Genomic DNA, 20,351 nt, shown 5'->3' with positions numbered 1-20,351 from the left:
GTACTGTGGCCCTTTATGTGTCAGGAGTACTGTGGCCCTTTATGTGTTTGGCATCTCTGATCCATCATGAGTGGGATTATATATATGGGACTGTGTAAGAAACACAGTAAAAACTAGAATAGAGTGACTATAAGATAAATACAGAATGCTTTATAAAGTCACTTATACTTGACTGTGGAGACCAGAGAGGCTTCATGAAAGAGGTACTATTTGACCTTAGTGGTAAAGAATGAGAAATATTTCAAAGACAGAAATGCAGGAGTAGGGCCAATATCCTAATCACAGGATCATGGAATATTTGGGTTGAATGGGATGGCAGAAGTCACGTTTTCAGACCCATATGAACCCAAGAAGGAGTCAGCTACTCTTTGCTTGAAGACCTCACCACTGTTCAAAGCCTCCTCCCCACCCTACTCCCCACAACCCACATATTTCAAAGCATCCCATTCCACTTTGGAACCCCTCTCATTGACAAGAAGTTTCTCCGGACATCCAGCCTGAATTTGATTCTTCATAGTTCCTTCTTATTGTTTCTCATTCTGTACGATAGGGCCAGGATGGCCACTAGACAGTCTGCAATTCCTGCTCCTGATCCGTTATATGAAGGCCCTGCCTAGGGTCAGGAGAATAGCTACACAACCACTGGAAGGAAGCCATAATGGAAATAAAGTGTAAATAAAGCTCCAAGGAGATGGAAACATACTAATGCAGATCTATTCAACTATAAGAGGAGGGCAAAGGAATCAAACACTTAAGTCCCAGATAGTTATCATGGTGTGAATACAGGATACCTAATGTCCCATGGAAAAAATGAAATGCCATTATAGTCCACTGACCATGATTAACAACCAGTGGCTTCCAGCGTTCCTCCTCTAGCTCAAGTTCAACAATTTAGAGATAGAGTGATTACAGAGAAAGGGAGAAGTCTGGCAAGGGCCCAAGTATTCTTTATGCTACATGGCAGGGTAGAAAGAGTCTGAGAGTGAAGTTAATGGGCTGGAAATGGAAATTGCAATATTTTAAGGAAATGTGAAAAAATAAAATAGAATTTGTACACAAATATTCTTGGTGAATGCCATCTTCCTTCTGGAACTGTGTAGTTTCTTGTGACTATAGAGTCCCTTGTTTGGCCACTATTTTGATAGCTTTCCCCTCATTCCTTCTTCCTCTCCTTTTCCCTCAAGGTTCCCCATGATATTACTTATTCTGGACACATGTGAGTGGAAAAGCCTAGTTGGTTTACCAGGTCTCTGAGAGGTAGCTCAGTGGCACCATGGACAGAGCACTGTTCAAATACAGCCTCAGACACTTAGCAGGTGTAGGACTGAGAAAGTCAAATAAGTTTTGTTTTTCTCAGTTCCTCAACTGTAAAATGAGCACAATAAGAGTGCATTCGTCCCAGAGTTGTGAGAATAAAATAAGATTATTTATAAAGTGGTTAACACAGTGCCTGGCACAGAGCAGACAAGTTAATGAATGCATGTTTCCTTCTTTCCTGATAGACTGTCAGATAAATTAGGACTTAGACTGTGTCTTCTCTAGATCTTGTTTTTCCCACAATTCCAAGCACGATGCTTTGCACACAATAGGTGCTTAATAAATGTTTATTGATTTGCATTCACAGGATCAAGGATTTAGAGCTGGAGGGAACCTCAAAGGCCATGGAGTCTACCACCTTCATTATCCAGATGAGAAACTTGAGGCCTAGAGAGGTTAAAGGACTTCCCCAGGATCACTTAATTCTGAAATGACTAAGGTGGGATTCAAACACATTTCTTCCCTTTCTGCAGTCCAGCACCATGTTTGTTAACACTTTCCATTCTTTTGCACTCAATTATGACCAAACTTAAGTGTCTTGTGCAAATTGTATCTATTTCAGGATATAGACCGGAAGGAAAGGCAACCAAAAAATTACATAAAGGTCCGCCTTATTAAAGAGACTGGGCTCCTGGATGACACAGAGTGCCAGGCCTGAAGTCAGGAAGACTCACCTTCCTGAATTCAAATATGGCCTCAGACAGTTTCTAGCTGTTTGACCCTGGGTAAGTCACTTAACCTTGTTTGCCTGAGTTTCCTCGTATGTAAAATGAGCTGGAGAAGGAAATGGCAAACTGCTCCAGTATCTTTCCCTAGCAAATCCCAAATGGGATCATGAAGAGTTAGACACGAATGAAATGTCTGAACAGCAACAATAACAATGAAAGGGAGCAGACTTTCCAGAAGGGGTGGGGGATTAGGAAATTTGTATTTAAGTCCTAGATCTATCACTTAAGTAGTTGTGTGATCATAAGCAAAGCACTTAAATTTCCAGAGCCTCAGTTTTCTCATCCAAAAAATGGGGCAATAATCTTTGAACTGCCTCCCTCACAGGAGAGTTATGAGAATAAATTAGATAATGCATCTAAAATGCTTTGCAACTTGCAAGTGCTTTGTTCTATTTCCTATATGAGTGCAAATAACAATAACAATAGTCATAAGATTGAGTCCTGGTTTGTTCAGGTTGGCCTCAGACAAGACTCATGACCCCTTAAAGCATATCAGCCTACCAATCCACACTGGAATAACCAAATGAATGAAGACCACATTTTTTTTATTACAGTTTGTATTCAAATGGGGAATTGAATAAGTTTATATAGAAATATTGGCCAACTACAAGAGATAACTAACAAAGTAGGTCTAGAATTGTGTAGGAGGCCCAATCAAATTTGGGAAAATGTTCAACTGTTTGACAAACAGCTCCATAGCTCCATCTTTTAGAAATGCTGACTGCTAAGTGGCTATGAGTCAAAGGATCCCAGGTCTCAGAAGAACCACAACTGCAGAAGCCACAGGATGCTCTAAAGGCACACCTCTAATACAGTGCAGTGGGAAGAGGAAGTGGTCTGGATTCAGACGATGTAGATCCAGTTATTGCTTCCCATGCTTGCAAACTACCTGACCTTTGAGAACTCACTTAATGTCCTTCTTCTCAGTTTCCTCATCCACAAAATAAAGGACTGGGACTTTATGGGGTGGCCTTTGAAGTTATCCTAGCTCTAAAGTTAAATATGCTCTTGTGGTTTAAATAATGGCTTCATATGAAAAAAAAGCTGAACTTAGAATCAGAGGACTTGAACCCTGGTCCTCTGACTTACATATGACTTCGTGTGACCTTGGACAAGTCACTTTAAATCATGTGGGGCATGCTTTCCTCAAATGAAAATGAAGATGTGGGATGAAAAATGACCTCTATTTCGTGAGTTCATGATCTTTTGATTTTTCTACAAGAATTAGGATAAAATATTTCATCTATGATATGTATAACCAGAAAAGAAAGTGACCTAGTCATGTGCTGAGAGTGATGAATTAGAGCTGGTCAGGAACTTTTCTAATACTACATGGTGACAGAAAACCTAGAGAAAGGCCTCTTGGACACTGAGTAGATCCTTTATGCAGGAGGGTTGCAATGATGTCATCAAGAATTGCACACAATGAGAATGAAGTGCAATCAGCAATGGGTGGTGTACCTCCCTTCACTTATCAAATAATGTATCCACTTAATATGAAAGTAATTATTATTATAACTTCAGGGACAGTTGGAGAGCAGGGGAGGAAAAACTAGGGACATATTCCTGGTGCCCTGCTTTTACTTCTCTGCTCGACAGCTAGCCAGGAAGCCCCAATTGGGAGGTCTTTAGCTAGCCCTTTCCCCAGTCATTATACAAGTGAATCCAAGCTCTCAGTGGATTCCATTCTACCCAATCCACAACTGTTTATTAAGCACCTACTGCGAATAATTAGTAAATAAATTTAATTAATTAATTTACATGATAACTATTATATATTTCAAATGAATAACAAATTGCACATATTCGATTTGTACTTTCATGTGTCCATTTTTTTATTATACTGTGTTATGGAAAAGCTTGTTTTCTTCCATAAATTAAAGTAAATTTTACCAAAAGCAATTACTATGGAAGGCCTTGTTTTTGGTGTTAGGGATCCAAAGGAGCAGTGGACCAGTCCTTGTCCTCAGTGAGTTGACATTCTCCTTAGGATGGGTGGATTTACATGCACACAGAGAAAGCTAATAGAAAGTAATTTAAAGGTTTGGAGAAAGCACTAAGGCCTGGAGAATTCTGGGATTTCAGGAGGTTCCAAGAGATAAGGAAGGAGAACATTCTAGGCCTGGACAGCCACATTTAAAAACCAGAAGGGGGAGACTTTATGTTATATGTCATATGTTATATATAGATTGTGAAGTAGGTCTGCTCAGCTAGAATATATAGTACATGAAGAGAAATGTTATTAAATCAGATCTCAGTCATGAGGGAGAGAAAGCCAGATCGTACAATGCCTGAAATCTCCTTCAGAGACATTTGTATTTTTTCCTCCTATGGGCAATAGGGGGCCACCCACTGTTGCTTCTTGGGCAGCAGAAGAGCGTAGTCAGATTTGTGTAGCTGCTAGATTGTAGAGTGGGAGAGACTGGAGTTAGGGAGTGTGGTGTGATAGTCCGGTTGAGAGGTGATGGGGATTTGAACTTGAGTCACATCTGTTAAAGCAGAGAGTGGGGGACAGATGTGACGGATGTGCTAGGGGTAGAATGGATAAGATCTGGCAACTGACAGGGTATTGTAAGGGAGGGGATGGTGAGAGCCATGCCCAAGCTGGTTGTCATGGCCCTTGGGGCTACGTTTTGATCCAGCAAAGGATTAAAGACAATGTCAGCATTGCTCATGTCAGGTCACTAATTCTTTTCTGAATCTCTCTTTAGAAAATATCTGGATTTTAATGTATTTTTACAATTCTCTTGGATAATGCAGGGTAGTTTAGTCATTGCAGACTAGAATATACTCATTCTGATAGTTTGAAAACTTAACGTTCAACTTGAAAATTTAGATGCACTAAAAGAGGGAAAAAAATTCCTACCGTGTAGAGAAAAACAACCAGGAGACCTGGAGACCAAGAGTTATGTCAATCTCTGAAACGTCACCTGCTGATTTTCATGGATATGCAGCTGGTGCCAATTATCTACTGTTGGTGAAATGGCAATCAGTCCACCACATCCTGTTCCTTCCAAATTCAAGGGGTGACCTGAAGCAGAGGAGGCAAGCAGATGTAACATGGTCTAACAGGTGCTATTGGTCTCTGTGCAACTTGAGTCCTCATCCTCACCTGATCAAAATCTTGCCACCTCCTAACAGGACACATATTTGGTGCTGTCCTGCAAGGTTCTGATCAGCATGGCTGCGGACTGCTCCAATGTGACCTAGTGATCTCTCTCTTTTGATGTTAATAACTAGTGTGAATGTCCCAAGCATGAAGTTACAAAGCAGGCATTGACATGATGGCCTCCAGTCTGCGAAATACTTTGATTAACAGGCAAGTTAGCAGTGGTATTTCCCCCCCTTTATCACACACACACTCACTCATGCACACACACACACACACACACACAGCAAATGCATGGGCTAGTTCATTTCAGAAATGTTATTTTCTCTGAACTAATCAATAAACAGTGACCAGGAGCTATTTTATGATGAATATATATTAGAGTTAGAAACACCTGTTGATCCTTGAAAGCACCCAGAAAAAGCAGGGTTTGTTCGTAAAATCGAGACTGATCTCTGATGAAGCCAGAAGGTTAAGCATCTCTCAGGAGGGGGTGGTTCACGTTGAGGATGGCATTTTGCCAGTCCATGTTTCATGTAGGATCCTGACTTCAGAACAGGTGGGTTTTCCAATGATTTGTCTATCTAAGCCAATAAGAGATGGATTCCTCAAGTTTGACAATTCATCAAACAGACTCTGTTTCATGGCTGACAGTCCTGGGGAATTACCATCTTCCTTTGAAGTGGTAATGTTGGAGTGATAAACAAGTGACCAGAGGTTGCTAAAGATACTGCAGCTTTCATAGTATCTATAAATGCAAACTGCTCTGAGAATAAAAAATGTGGGATCCTTTTCCAGTCAGTGGACATGCTACTGAAGGAAATGAATACCAGACTTAACCTTCCGGTTGTAAATTAAATCAGAAGACAAAAGAGAAGTTGTAGCTACGTGTAATGAGGGTTAAGAGTTTTTGCGTGATGTGTCAAAAAAAAAAAGAATTAAAAAAAAAACTTGTCTTACTGTGAATCCAAAGGCAGTCCAAAGCATTTCAACAAAAAGCTTTTTAGGCTACAGAGAAGCTTTATCCAGACACATGTGTGCACGTGTGCCTGTATATTCACATACATGCACGCACACACACATATACACACACATACACACACACTAGTCTCGGGAGGCACTGGATGCAGTGCCCACAAAATGGCACCACAAAAAATAAGAGTGACAAAATTCTACCAAGCATGGCAGGATTAGTTACAAATATGGAAGGAATCTCTAAATCAGCTGCTGTATATAGTCAGACCATCGAATTGTTTGAGTAAAGAGAAAATTCAGTACTAGATTAGAGGAAAAAATGAGAAAATACAAACGAGGAGTTATGGTACACAATCAAAACAAAGTCAAAGTGAACATTTTAAACAAGCCGTTGATAAAGTAAAATAGTAAATGGATTTTAAAAGACATCGAGAGAATATCACCATTTTCTAAGGAAGTTCAGTCGAAATTGATTTTCACAAACAGGCCAAAAGGACTCCCACTAGACTTACCCACCATCCTCAAACAATACTTTAGTGCTGAGATTTTTTAAGCTTCTGAAGGCTTGATATCAAGGGGAAAGCCAACTTCCTAGAAATTCAAGTTATCCAAATGTGGAATCTGCTCCCTTAAGAGGGGCTGGACTCCACCTCCTTAGGGGCTGTCAAGCTGAGGTCTGACGCCTACTTGTGGGGGCTGTTATAACGGGGAGAATGTGCCAGCTGCAGTTAAAAGGTGTTATAATCACTTCCTCAGGACTATTCAGGGTGGAGGCTGTAGGCTCTAAGCTCCGCGACAAATTCAAACAACGTTAATAGAGTGAAGATGTGGCACTCACAACTGAGGAGCTTAGAACCTTATTTAATTTAATTTCTTCCCCTTTAGAGCAGTCTTTCTTTATTACCTCTGCCAAGTGGTTAAGTCAACAATCATTTATTAAGTACCTACTTTGTGCTGGGGATATAATAAGTCAAAAACCAAACGAAACAAACAGCCAAAGCCGCCAGGTCCTTCTCTTGATGAACTAGCTGTGTAATGGGGAAAATCACGCAAACAACTATGTGTAACGAACTGTATGGAGGATAAATTGGAGACCATCGCAGAGGGAAGGCACTAAGGTGAAGGAGGCCCGGGAAAAGACTCTTGGCAAAGGTGGGATTCTAGCTGAAGTTTGAAAAGAGCCAGAGGAGCCTGGAGGCAGAGATGGGGAGGAAGAGAGCTCTAGCCTCAGAGCACAGGCAGTGCAGATGCCTAGAGTTAGGAGCTGGTGTCTTGTTTGAGGAACAGGAAGGAGGCCAGTGCCTAAGGATCACGTAGGGGAGAAGATATATGGGCTGCAACAGCAAAGCAGCAGATTATAAAAGACTTGAAAAGCCTCACAGAGGATTTTATATTTTATACTGAAGTAACAGAACCATTGGAGTGTATTAAGTAGGGGAGTGGCATGATCAGGTCTGTATTTCAGGAAGATCAGTTTAATAACTGATTGGAAGATGGACTTAATTAAGAAAAGCAGAGGTGGTAGGAATATTGGTGTTCAGTCATTCAGTCATGTCCGACTCTTTGTGACCCGGCACTCCAGGCTCTTTATCCTTCACTATCTCTTGAAGCCTGTCCAAGTTCATGTCCATTGTTTCTATTACTATAGGACTAGCAGGAGGTAATAAAAGCCTTTATCAGGGTATTGGCAGCATCAGAGAAGAGAAAGGGGGAAATAATTGTAAGAGATATCAGAATAGGTAGGAATGACAGGACTTGGTGACAGATTGGATATGGGGGGCAGGGAGAGAGAGAGAGAGAGAGAGAGAGAGAGAGAGAGAGAGAGAGAGAGAGAGAGAGAGAGAGAAAGTGATTCCTCATTGCATTAACTGAGAGGATGGTAGAGCCCTGGACATTTACAGGGAAGTTTTGAAGAGGGTAAGGTTTTGGAGAATAGTTAATGATCTCAGTTTTGGGCAAGTTGATTTTAATATGTCTACAGGACATCCAGTTTGAGATGTCCAATAGGAAGTTTGAGATGTAAGATGGGTTCAGGAGACAGGTTAGGCTGGACTAATGGATCTGACAATTATCTCTAGAGGTATGTAATTAAGTCTGGGAACTGATGAGATCACTAAATGAAATAGGATAGAGGGAGAAATTAAAAGGCCTCAGGGAAAAGTCTTCAGACACCCATGGCTAGCAGATGAAATAAATATCAAGCAAAGACGACTGAGGAGGAACCATTAGACAGGTGGGAGGAATACCAGAAGACAGCAGCATCACAGAAATGGAGATAAATGAGTCAAGAAGAGAGTGACTGTCAGCATCAAAGGCTGCCGAGAGGTCAAGAATTATCAGGATTGAAAAAAATCCATTAAACCTGGCAATTTGGGAGTCATCAACAATTTTGGAGAGGAGTTTGGGTGAAAAGAGGAAGTCAGAAGCCAGACAACAGTTAGGAAGAGATTGAGAGGAAAGAAAGTGCACCTACTTTAGAGAGCCTGCTCAAGAAGTTTGCCCATTTAAATGGAGGAAAGCTTTGATACAATTGTCATCAGGGATGCCCAGATCAAGTGAGACTGTTTTGAGAAGGAGTAGACATGGTTGCTGTGCTTGTGCTTTGTTTTCAAAGAGGACCATGGCATCAGGGAAATGATGACATGACTTGCAGTTGACTTTGATTTGAGGGAGGGAGGGCTGTGCGAGGTCACCAGCCTCACTTTCTCCTCCAGAGCCATCTGGGTCCAGTGACTTGATATTTATTAGGATGACTGGAGATGACTCCAGATGTAATGGGAGACCCTGGCCTTTTTAAGCTAAGGACTTTTCAGGTACTCAGAGGGGGATAAGTGTCATTCAATGAATAGGCCTCTTTAAGAAATGAGTCAAGGGATGGCCCCTTTAATTGGAAGAAAAGAAAAAAATCAAGCTGGGAGGGGAAGACCCTTAGAGTTGCCATTCCAAAGAGAAACAGTTACCATTGACATTCACTCTAAGGCAGGAGGGCCCAGAATATAACCATTTAGTGGAGCTTAGGCAGGGACCTAGTGTGGTCCAATTTATGAACTTCAGAGTGAATTGGGTTTAAGGTTTTGTGAAAGAAGAAAGAAAGAAAAAAGGAAGGAAGGCAGGAAGGAAGGATGAAAGGCAGGATGGAAGGCAGGAAGGCAGGAAGGAAGGCAGGAAGGCAGGAAGGAAGGAAGGAAGGAAGGAAGGAAGGAAGGAAGGAAGGAAGGAAGGAAGGAAGGAATCTAGCCAGGAAACCCCAAGTTAAGCGGGCCATCAAAATTTACCTCCCTTTGGAGAGGACCTGGGTCTATTTGTTGGCAGTAGATAGGCAGCCAGTAGGCAGGTACAGATTAAAAATTAAGAAGGCAATGAAGATTATGGATAAATGATTAAGGTGACAAACTGCTGGAGAAGATGGAATGGAATGAGATCACTTGTGGGGGTCATCATCAAGCCTTATGTAATAGGGATTGCCTTACCTCATAATGCAACATTCTCAATAAAGGACAGATTTTTAACTATTAAAAATACTTTCTTAGGTTGACCCCAAATGTACCTTCTTGTACCTTCTTCCTGTGTCTCTTATTTCAAATTTCCAGAACTAGAGATCAGGTCTAGTGTTTACATGACACTCCACCCAATCCTGTTCCACTAATCAAAGTTTCACTTGAGATATACATATCTTGAGGCACCTACAAGATAATATGGAGGATAGCCATAGCAGAGATAAGCCTGAAAAGATCCTGAGGCACTAATAAGAGGGAGTAAATCATGCAGACACTTAGCACCTGCACCAGACAGGCTAAGGCTTCCTTTGGTTCAAGGCAGTGATGGAGTGGAAGGTTTCCCTGAGGGAATAATGCTCAGCTCTTGGGAGGCTTCTTTGTTGGGGCATAAGATGCCCTTCATAGGTAGGTTGCCTGTATGGGATTTTACTCTTTTGGAGAGACATGTATACCTGCTTAACTTTCATGAAGATGAGAAAGATGCTTGACAAGGTCTCTTTAAGTCAAAGGTCACTCAAGCAGGCCAGCAGTATCTCCTCATCTGGCACATGGAGGGCCTCAGCAAAAGGTCATGTTTTCCCCTGAATGTTTTTCAATTTTTGCAGAAAACCAGGATTTTAGATTGAGGAGCACAATTCCTTCTGTCTGGGTATGAGATACTCAGGGATCTCTGTTGATTCCCAGGGTGTCATTTTGAAGGCCATATGTTCTCTTCTTCCTCTGAAGAGAAATGGGAGCATTTTTGAATCTGTCTTTTGGAAATGAACAGAAACTTGGAGTTACTCTGTGGGGTTCATTGTCCTGATTCTATAAGGTGCAGTTCGTTTTGTACCCAGGGGCTCCTGTAAAGTTGAAGTCATGCATGCACCTTGGCAAGTAATAGTTTCTGACTTGACTCATCTCTCCCTCCAGCATTGCTTTGGAGTCATATGATGGGCGTATTGAGGAAGTCAAAAACAGGTCTTCTCTAGTGGAAAGTAGATTTCTCCCCTGATCAGAAATCTTGGTGGTGTTGGCAGGGGGAAGGAAGAGGACACTGCAGACTTTCAGTGTACCTAGACAAAGGCAGTCCAAGCCATTGGTAGAATTTTGAAACCCAGAATCGACTGTTTTCTCTGCAGATGACATTTCCTTTACTATAAAAGGAATCATTGCTTCTTCTCCACTATCTTAGTTCAATTGTTCATTGTAGGACAGTTTGGATTGAGTATTGAGAGCTGACTGTTTTCACTGCGCTGAAACCAGACCAGTTTGAGAGTTCAAATTATTCCCTTGAGTGTTTTCTCTGGGGCTTTTATAGCCAAAAAGCTCAGAAGGGGTCAAAAGCAAGTACTTCTCAGAAATCACTCTCAGAATAAAGGTCTAGGTAGGGTAAGTAAATATGGGCTTTGCAAAGATGGGCAGTATGAAATCTTTAAATCAATCAAGATCAGGGAAGTTAGGCACAGGTTGATGAGAACACTCACTTAATCAAGGGCCCTTCCATTATCTCTATCACTGGGGAAGAAGAGGAAAATCACCCCCCAAAACACTTCCAGAATCATTCCCAATGATTCTGAGCAGACAGAGGGAGCTGATGAGACATTGTAATCATTTATATAACTTTCAGAGCTCAAGAGCTCTAGGAAATCATTGTCAGATTTATCTCTTATAGGAGGAAACTGAAGCCCATGGAAATTAAGTGACCAGCCTAAGGTCACAAAACAAATTATCGTTCATCCTTTGTTCCTGAAGAGGATCAATGATATCAGGAGGGTAACGTGTTGCCTTGCAAGTGAATTGAAGTGGGGTAGAGTTGTGCAAAGTTGTCAGCCTCACGCTCTCCTCCTGTGTCATTGGAGTACAGTGGAACACATCACTAACAATAGGTAAGAAGAAAGAATGCTGGATTGAGGGTTAGAGGACTAGAGTTGGCCACTTATTTCAGTGACTTTGAGCAAATCACTTTCCCTTTATGGTCCTCAGTTTTTTTTACTTGCCAGAGGGGGAGGTGGGACTCATTACCTCTGGCTTGTGACCCTGATTCCCAAATCAACGCCCTTTTGACTTTGTCATGTTTACTGATGCACCCAGGCTCCTTGGATCTGTTTTATTTAATTTGAAGGTTGCATTAAGCTACAGAAACAATGTTGTCCAGTGAGAAGACCCTTGGGTAGGCATCCTGTGGGCTAAAGGAATAAGGCATGCTAAAACCTGCTCTCATAGACTCTAGAGAACTGATTGTTAAATTTTCATTGTGAGCATTTCCACCTCCAAATTTGGCTACCAGCCTGTCCTTAATTTATTATTTTGTTGATTATTTAGATTTAAGAAAGTGATGGAGAAAAAAAATGTCTATAATATAAATTAAACCAAAGTGTGTCATGGGTTTTCAAGTTGCTGATTGCTATGCATTAACCAGCACTGCACTGCCTAATGCCTTCTCTTAGTTCTTGTTGAATAGAGTAAGTCATTTTTCTCTGTGTAAATAGGCAGGATACAAGAACCCACACTACAATTTGAGAAATATTCTGCACATTTCTCTGGGCTTAGTTCCACCAAATGTAGTCAGAGCCTCAAATAACATAGTTCATGGGGCCTAAAAACTACTACCCTGGAGGTCTGAATTATCCATGCTGAAGGGAAAAAATGTGGCCTTGAATGTGAAATCAGGAAGCAAAAACCCTGCCAGAGACCATAAATCATGTCATAGAAGTTTAGAGCTGGATAGGACATTAGGGCATAGTCCTATCATTTTATAAGTGAGTCCTAGGGAGGGAGGACTCATCAGATTGTATAGAAAGAGTTAGAGGGAACCTTAGAGGTCATTTAGTTCAACACTCTCCTTTTATAGATAAAGAAACTGACACTCAGAGACAATAAGTGACTTGTCCAAGGTCATACGAGAAGTAAATGACAAAGGGGATGTTCAAAATTGATCATCTGGTTCCAAACCAATGGTCTTTTCTCTATAACAGTTATATACCTGGTCAAAGGCAGTCTCACTGTCCAGATGCTGGCTCATTGTCTCTCGCTGTCTCCTTCTGCCTTGGTCTCACTGTACCACTCCCCAAACCAAGTGTGCATATTTGTTCAGGCAGTGGTTTTCTCTGGTCTTGACCTTGTCCATGAAAACTAGGAGTTGGGCAATTTTAAGGGGAAAAGCAGAGAGGCAGAGCAGCCAATATTGGTTCTGTTTTTTCCCCATTTCCTCACCTACCACATGCATCCTTGGTACATGGCTGCAGGGACACGTTCTGCTTTGATGACTTGAGTGATCTCTAGCATTGATCCTGACTTCATTCTCACTATGACATTTGCTTGTCCTTGATATACAAAGTAACATCCATTCACAGTCCATAAAGAGGATCCTGGAAGCAACCAAGGGCCCCAAGCTCTGTAACAGAGTTTATTAGTAGCTGTTTGAGGGCAGAGATTGCCTTTTACCTTTCATTGTATCTAATATGATTAGCACAGTGCTTGTTACAATGTAGACAATAAATTTTTGTTGTCTTGGGGGCGGAGTCAAGATGGTAGAGTATAAACAGCGCTTCCACGGGGCTCCTGCAATTCACATAAAAGGTGACTCTGAACAAACTTTGGAACTAGAGAACCCAAAAAGTGACACAGAGGAGCTAACCACCTGCTAAGGATAGCCTGGCAGGCTGGCAGGGAGCAGCCAGCACAGCATGTTGGAAGCTGAGCCCAGCCCCATAGGAGTCCAAAATTTTAGCCTCAGGCAGCTAGACCAGCCTCCGGCCAGAGGGACTTCAGATCATCAGCAGCTGTGGCGGTTTCCAGAATTATTAACCCATAGATGCTAAGGACAAAGTGAGAGGTCAGTGCAGTGTGGACTTTGGTATCTAGTAGTTCGAGAGTGTGAGTGTGGCCTTTATCCCCTGGAAGGAGAAACGGCTGAGGCGCCGTGACCATGAAACTGCTGCCATGTGGCAGCTTCAGTTCCTGGCTTGCAGAGTGTAGGAGGACCAAGCAACCAGTCTGAGGGGTAATCACTCTTGCTTTAACCTGCTTGGATCTGGATCACTGTGGGTGGAGGTCCTGGAATGTTCGACCAGCTTGCCAGAGCGTGTGTAGGCTGCAGAGAGGGCACTCAGCTAACACCTTTGGCAGCTGAGAAAACCCCAGAAATTGGTAGAAAGTCCCCGTGTCTGTTAGCAGAGTCCTACTGTGGCAAAAATCTCAAAAGTCAAGTAATTGAGTGGCAACATGAGCAGACAAAGGAAGCAAAGCAAACAGAACAATCCAACTTTACAAGCCTATTTTGGGGACAAAAAGGATCAAAGCATGGAATGGAAGGAAGACAATGAAGTCAGAACTCCTGCACCAAAAGCTTCCAAGAAAAATACAAGCTGGTTACAGGCCATAGAGAACCTTAAGAAGGATTTTGAAAACCAAATAAGATAAGTGGAGGAAAAATTGGGGAGAGAAATCAGAATGATGCAAGAAAATTATAAAATGAGAGTCAACAACATGACTGAAGAAAATAAAACCTTAAAAAATAGACTAACTCAGATGGCAAAAGAGGCTCAAAAAGGCAATGAGGATAAGAATGCCTCAAAAAGTCAAATTTGCCAGATGTAAAAAGAATCTCAAAAGCTCACTGAAGAGAATCATTCCTTCAGAATTAGATTGGAGCAAATGGAAGCTAGTGACTTTATGAGAATTTGAGATACTATTAAGCAGATAAAAAAAATGAAAAAATAGAAGGCAATGTGAAATATCTCATTGGGAAAACCACTGACTTGGAAAATAGAGCCAGGAGAGATAGTTTAAAAAATATTGGACTACCTGAAAGATATGACCAAAAAAAGAACTTAGAAATCATCCTTCAAGAAATTCTCAAGGAAAATTTCCCTGATGTTTTAGAACCAGAGGACAAAATAGAGATTGAAAGAATCCACTAATCACCTCCTGAAAAAGATCCCAAAAAGAAAACTCCTAGGAATATTATAGCCAGGTTCCATAATTCCCAGATCAAAAACAAAATATTACAAGCAGCCAGGAAGAAACAATTTGAAGATTGTGGAAACACAATCAGGATAACACAGGATCTGGCAGCTTCTACACTTTTGGATCGAAGAGCTTCGCATAATATTCCAGAAGTCAAAGGAGCTGGGATTAAAACCAAGAATCACCTACCCAGAAAAACTGAGTATCATGTTTCAGGGGTAAATATAGTCATTCAATGAAATAGAGGACTTTCAAGCATTCTTGCTGAAAAAACCAGAGTTGAATAGAAAATTTGACATTCAGATACAAGAAGCAAGAGAAGCATGAAAAGGTAAACAGGGAAAAGAAATAATAAGAAACTTATCAAAGCTGAGCTATTTGCATTCCTACATGGAAAAATGATAATTGTAACTTATAAAACTTTTCTCAGTATGAGAATGATTGAAGGGAATAGAAAGGTGTATATATATATATATATATATATATATATATATATATATATATGTCTATATAGGAGGGTATATGGATGTATGATTATATATGTAACTATGTGTATATATGTATACAGGTATACATAGATAGAGGGCACAGTACCAATTTAATAGGAAGTGAAGTACTTAAAAGGTGAAATTAAGAGGTGAGAGAGGAGTATAATAAGAGGAGATATGGAGAGACAGAATGGGGTAATAAAGTATCTTATATAGGAGAGGCAAGGCAAAATGGTTACAATGGAGGGGAAGAACAGGAAGGCAAAAGGGAATGGGTCATCTTTATTCTCACTGAATTTGGCTTAGGGAGGGAGTGACATATACACTAAATAGGGTATCTCACCCTACAGGAGAGTAGGGGGGAAGGGGATGACAGGGGAGATGTTGGAAGGGAGGACGGGCTGAGAGGGGGGGAGGGAAGTTGGAAGCACCCACTCTTGCAAAGGGACAGGATCAAAGTAGAGAATAGAACAAGTGGGAGGTGGGATAGGAGGGAGGGAAACACAGTCAGTCTTTTACAATATATCCTCTATAGAAATGTTTTGCATAGCTACACATGTACAACCTATACTGAATTGCTTATCTTCCCAGTAAGGGTGGGTGACAAGGGAGGAAGTGAATTAATCTGGAATTCAAAGTTTTAAAATCAAATGTTAATATATATATATATATATATACACACACACACACCACATATATATGTATACATATATATATACACTCTTATTAATATTACTTTACATGTAACTTGGAAATAAGATATATAGGCACTGGGGCATAGAGATCCACCATACCCTACTGGAAAGTCAGAGGGAGTATGGGGGAAGATATGGGAGAGAACAGATTGGATGAGGGGATATCCAGTGGGATCAATATTTTGGGGTGGTGGGTAGGGGAAAAACAGGAAGAAAATTTGCAACTCATAATATTGCAGAAATGAATGATGTAAACTAGAAGTCAATAAAGCATTTTTAAATGTTTTTGTTGTCTTGATTAAATAGCTTCTTATATTATCCAGAAAACTAAAACACTGAAAATATCTGGTAGCTTTTTTTCCCCCTGAAGTAGAGCCTATGCTAATTCTCTTTTGGGGCATTAGGCTTTGACCACAAATCCAGAACTTTTTCCCATTTTGTCACATTATTTCTTGTCAATTATTTTCTGGGTTACTGTAGCTATGTTGTTTAGACTATATGAGGTTCAGGGGGCCTGGTCATATGTTCAGCCTCTGTGGGTTTATTCATAGAATTGCACAATCTAAGTTGGAAGGGACCATAGTAGCTTTCTTGTTTGCAACATCCCTAAACTCTTTTGAGCCAATCTATTAAAATTTTAGATTTCACTAATTTTTGGGAAGCCTTTTTCTTCTGATTCCAATCCTGAATTTGAAGGGAAATTATGGTATAATGGATAGTAGGCTTGCCTTGGAGGAAGGAAAAGTGGGTTCAAGTCCTACCTATGCCATATATTAGCTGAGAGAGAAGGGTAAGTTACTTAAACTCTTACTGTCTCAGTCATCTCTTTTTTAAGTTAATTTTCCAACAACAAAAAAATAATAACTAATATTTATGTAGCATTTACTATATGCTAAGCACCTCATTATTATCTCAATTCTCATAACAACCTTGGGAGGTAGGTGTTACTATTATTTCCATTTTATAGGTAAGGAAACAGAGGCAAACAAAGATTAAGTGACTTACCTAGGGTCACATATCTAGTAAGCCTTTGAATCTGGATTTGAATTCAGGTCTGATGCTCTCTCCATTGCACTACCTCAGTGTTCTCAATTAATTTTAAATGAACAAAAATAAATTATTCTCTCCTAAACCTCAATATTGAAAAGAAAAAGAAAAAAATTCTTGTAATATATATGTATAGCTAATTCTCTCTCTCTCTCTCTCTCTCTCTCTCTCTCTCTCTCTCTCTCTCTGTCTCTCTCTCTGTCTCTCTCCCTCCCCCCTCTTTCTCCTTCCCTCTCTCTCTCTCCTTCCCTCCCTCTTTCTCTCTCCCTCCTTCTTTCTTTCTCTCACTCTATCTCTGTCCCTCTCTGTGTGTTTGTGTGTGCATGTATCTGTATCTATATATCTGAATAGAGTTGGGTAGCATACTTCATCATTAATCTTCTGCAATCATAATTGGTTATTGCATCATTTAGAATCTTAAAACTTTTTTTGCATAATTGCCATTATTATATAAATTGTTCTTCTTATTTTGTTCACTTTATTTTGCATCAGTTCATACACGGCTTCCCAGGTTCCTTTCAAGAAATCCCTTTCATCATTTCTTACAGAACAAAAGTAATTCATCACATTCATGAGGCATAATTTGTTCTGTCATTCTGCAATTGATGCATATTCCATTTCCTCCCAATTATTTTCTACTACAAAAAGAGTTCTTTCTCTTTCTTTGATCTTATTGGGGTATAGGTCTACTAGTGGCATTCTTAGGTCAAAGGATTTACTTTTTTTAGCAACTTTTTTAGTATAGTTTCAAATTGTTTTCCCCAAATTGCTAGAAACATTCACAGCTCCACCTATGATGTATGAGTGTTCCACCCAAAGCCCCCTGTCTTTTATCATTTTCATGTTCCCAAGTTGTTGGGGTACAGGGTAGAACGGTCAGTATGGGCACTGACCATTGAGAAAGATCTGTACTGGAAATCACAGTGATTTACAATCAAGAGTTGCTTCTGAGCTACTTTCATTTACATTTCTCTAAAAATGATTTGTAGCATATTTTTTATGTGGATATTGATAGTTTCATTTGCTTCTATGAGCACTGTGCCTTATCTCTTCCACTGATTTGATACCTCTATTTTGCAACTGGTACCAAATCTTTTTTGATGAATATTGCTTAGAAGCATAGTTTGACATGAGATTCTGCTAGACTCCCTTCCTATTATTTTTTTCATTATTTTCCTTGAGAGTCTTGAGCTTTGTTCTCCTGGATGACTTTTATCATTTTTTTTCTAGAAATCCTTTGGTAGTCTGATTTATATGGCATTGAATATATAAATTATTTTGTTGGTATTATTGTTTTCATTATATTAGCTCAGCCTAGCCACGAGCAATTGTTTCTACCCATCATTTAGGTCTGTCTGTGTTTATGTAAAGATTATTTTATACTTGGATTCATATAGTTCCTGTTTATGTCTTGGCACATAGACTCCTAAGGATTTTATACATTCTATAATTATTTTACATGGATTTTCTCTACTTCTACTTAGATTTGTTGGTAAAATACAGAAATGCTGATTATTTCTGTGTATTAATTTTTATATCCTGTGCCTTTATTAATGTTGTTGTATTAATTAATTTTTAATTTACTCTATAGGATTCTCTAAGCACACCATCATGTCATCTACAAAAAGCAATATTTTTTTTCCTCCCTTGCCCATGCTTATTCCCTCAGTTTCCTTTTCTTGTATCATGCAGGTCTCTAAGATAATATGTTACAGGTGACTTACTGATTTAAATTAGTGGAAGAAGAATTCCATATTGGAATCCCCTATACCAACGAAATCACAGTTTGGGCCAAAAGCGAACATAAAGACAAAAAAACAAAACAAAATAAACACCCCCCTAAATCTATCTTTCTGAATTTCTCTCCCATAGCTCCTCATTCTTTCTTCTGAAGTAGAAGTATATTTCCATATGAGGGCCCCTCAAAACCTGGTTTAACAATGTAACTCAGGTGGTAAATGTTAAAGTGTTAACAAAGTGTGATCAACCAGTATCTCTTTATAATGTGTGAATTCCTGTCTCTGATGGAATTAATGGAATTAATCAGTTTGTTAAAGGGATCACTGGGTGTTGGCACTTAGTTAACACTTTAACACTTCTGGGAATAAATGCCTTACATTAGAAATACCATTACATTATACATTCTTGTCTCCACTTGGGACTAAATCTCTCTGATCCTTTGATGGAACCCTTATATTATTTGGACTCTCACTCTTCAGCACCTTGGCTAACCTCCAATGGACACTTTCCAGCTTCTCAATGCCCTTCCTTAATCGTGGTGCCCAGAACTGAATACCAAGATAATGGTTTGAGTGTGGCAGGAATGCTAAGTGGAATTGGGGTCAAAGGGGAGTCATACCTTCAGTGTCACCTCTTCTTTTCCTGTGAAGGAACTGGAAGAACTTTCTCCTTCTCTGTGAGAGAACTTGATTGGCCATTGTCCAACTCCCTTAGTCTTGGAAGCACCTTTTAAAATCAAGATGTCTCTTTCCTTTCTCATAAACACATGTCCTTTTTGATACCTTAGGATGCAGGAAGATCAAAGACTTCAGGAAGCCAGGCTAAAATTAAGCTTTCAAATAACCAAGGTGCATTTCCTCTAAAATAACAGTTCTATTAAATTTTATATCTGTATATGCAGAGAACCTTAACCCAAGACTGAAGAGCAAAGTATGGATTCCTAAAAGCAGCTGCAAAATAACCTTTGAATCATGCAATCTGTTTCTCCTGGACTTTTTTCTCTCCAGAGCTAAGTACAAAATGACTGTTGATAGGCCACAGTGAGCTTATTCAATTACAAAACACATAAGAATCAGAAAGTGGAAAGAAAGGGAATGGGAACGAATCACCTTGTTCTAGCAAACCCAGCACATTCGAGGATCATTAAAACTCTCAAACCTCCAATGTTACATTGGTTATTTTTTAAAAAAATTCTTAAATACGAAAATTGAAAAAAATCTTGCCACTTACTTAAACTTGACTCTTCCTAGAATGCTGTTGTTATAGATAAGAATGATTTTCCTCCTGTACAAATTGGCTTACAGAGAGTTCTATCTGCCAGCTATCTGGTGGAGAATAAAAAGAAAGAATTAAAGTCATTATCTTCTCTCCATTACCTTCAATTCCAGTTTCTCTGACTATATGGAGAATACCAAAGGACATTTCCATAGTCACCCCCTATGAAATAAAACCACTAGCAAGTACAACCCATTAGCACAAAGAGGATGAACCTAATGACCCTGCTACCTGGCCATCTGGTGGGGAGGCAAGTGGACACAGAGGACAGGGCAGAAACATCACCCTTATCACTTTCAGGCAATCACTGTCCTCCTAAACTTCATGCACGGCTCTCTTCTTGAGCATGATGGATGCGTTTTTGCAAAATTCAAGTGTAGGGGACAAAGGCCAAAAGACATCCAGCTTGCTTCTGAGGAGGCCAAAAATGTCTCAGCAGTAGATCAGAAGCCCACGGAAGGCAGGGCTTGTTTTGTCATCCTATCTCCTTTACCTAATACAGTCAATGGCCCAAAGTAGGTGACTGGATG

Source organism: Petaurus breviceps, unplaced genomic scaffold (assembly GCF_028583685.1).
Source record: "Petaurus breviceps papuanus isolate PSGF00001 unplaced genomic scaffold, PetGlider_PUasm1.0 490, whole genome shotgun sequence".
Taxonomy (NCBI): domain Eukaryota; kingdom Metazoa; phylum Chordata; class Mammalia; order Diprotodontia; family Petauridae; genus Petaurus; species Petaurus breviceps.
Note: the sequence above shows the minus strand (reverse complement) of the source record.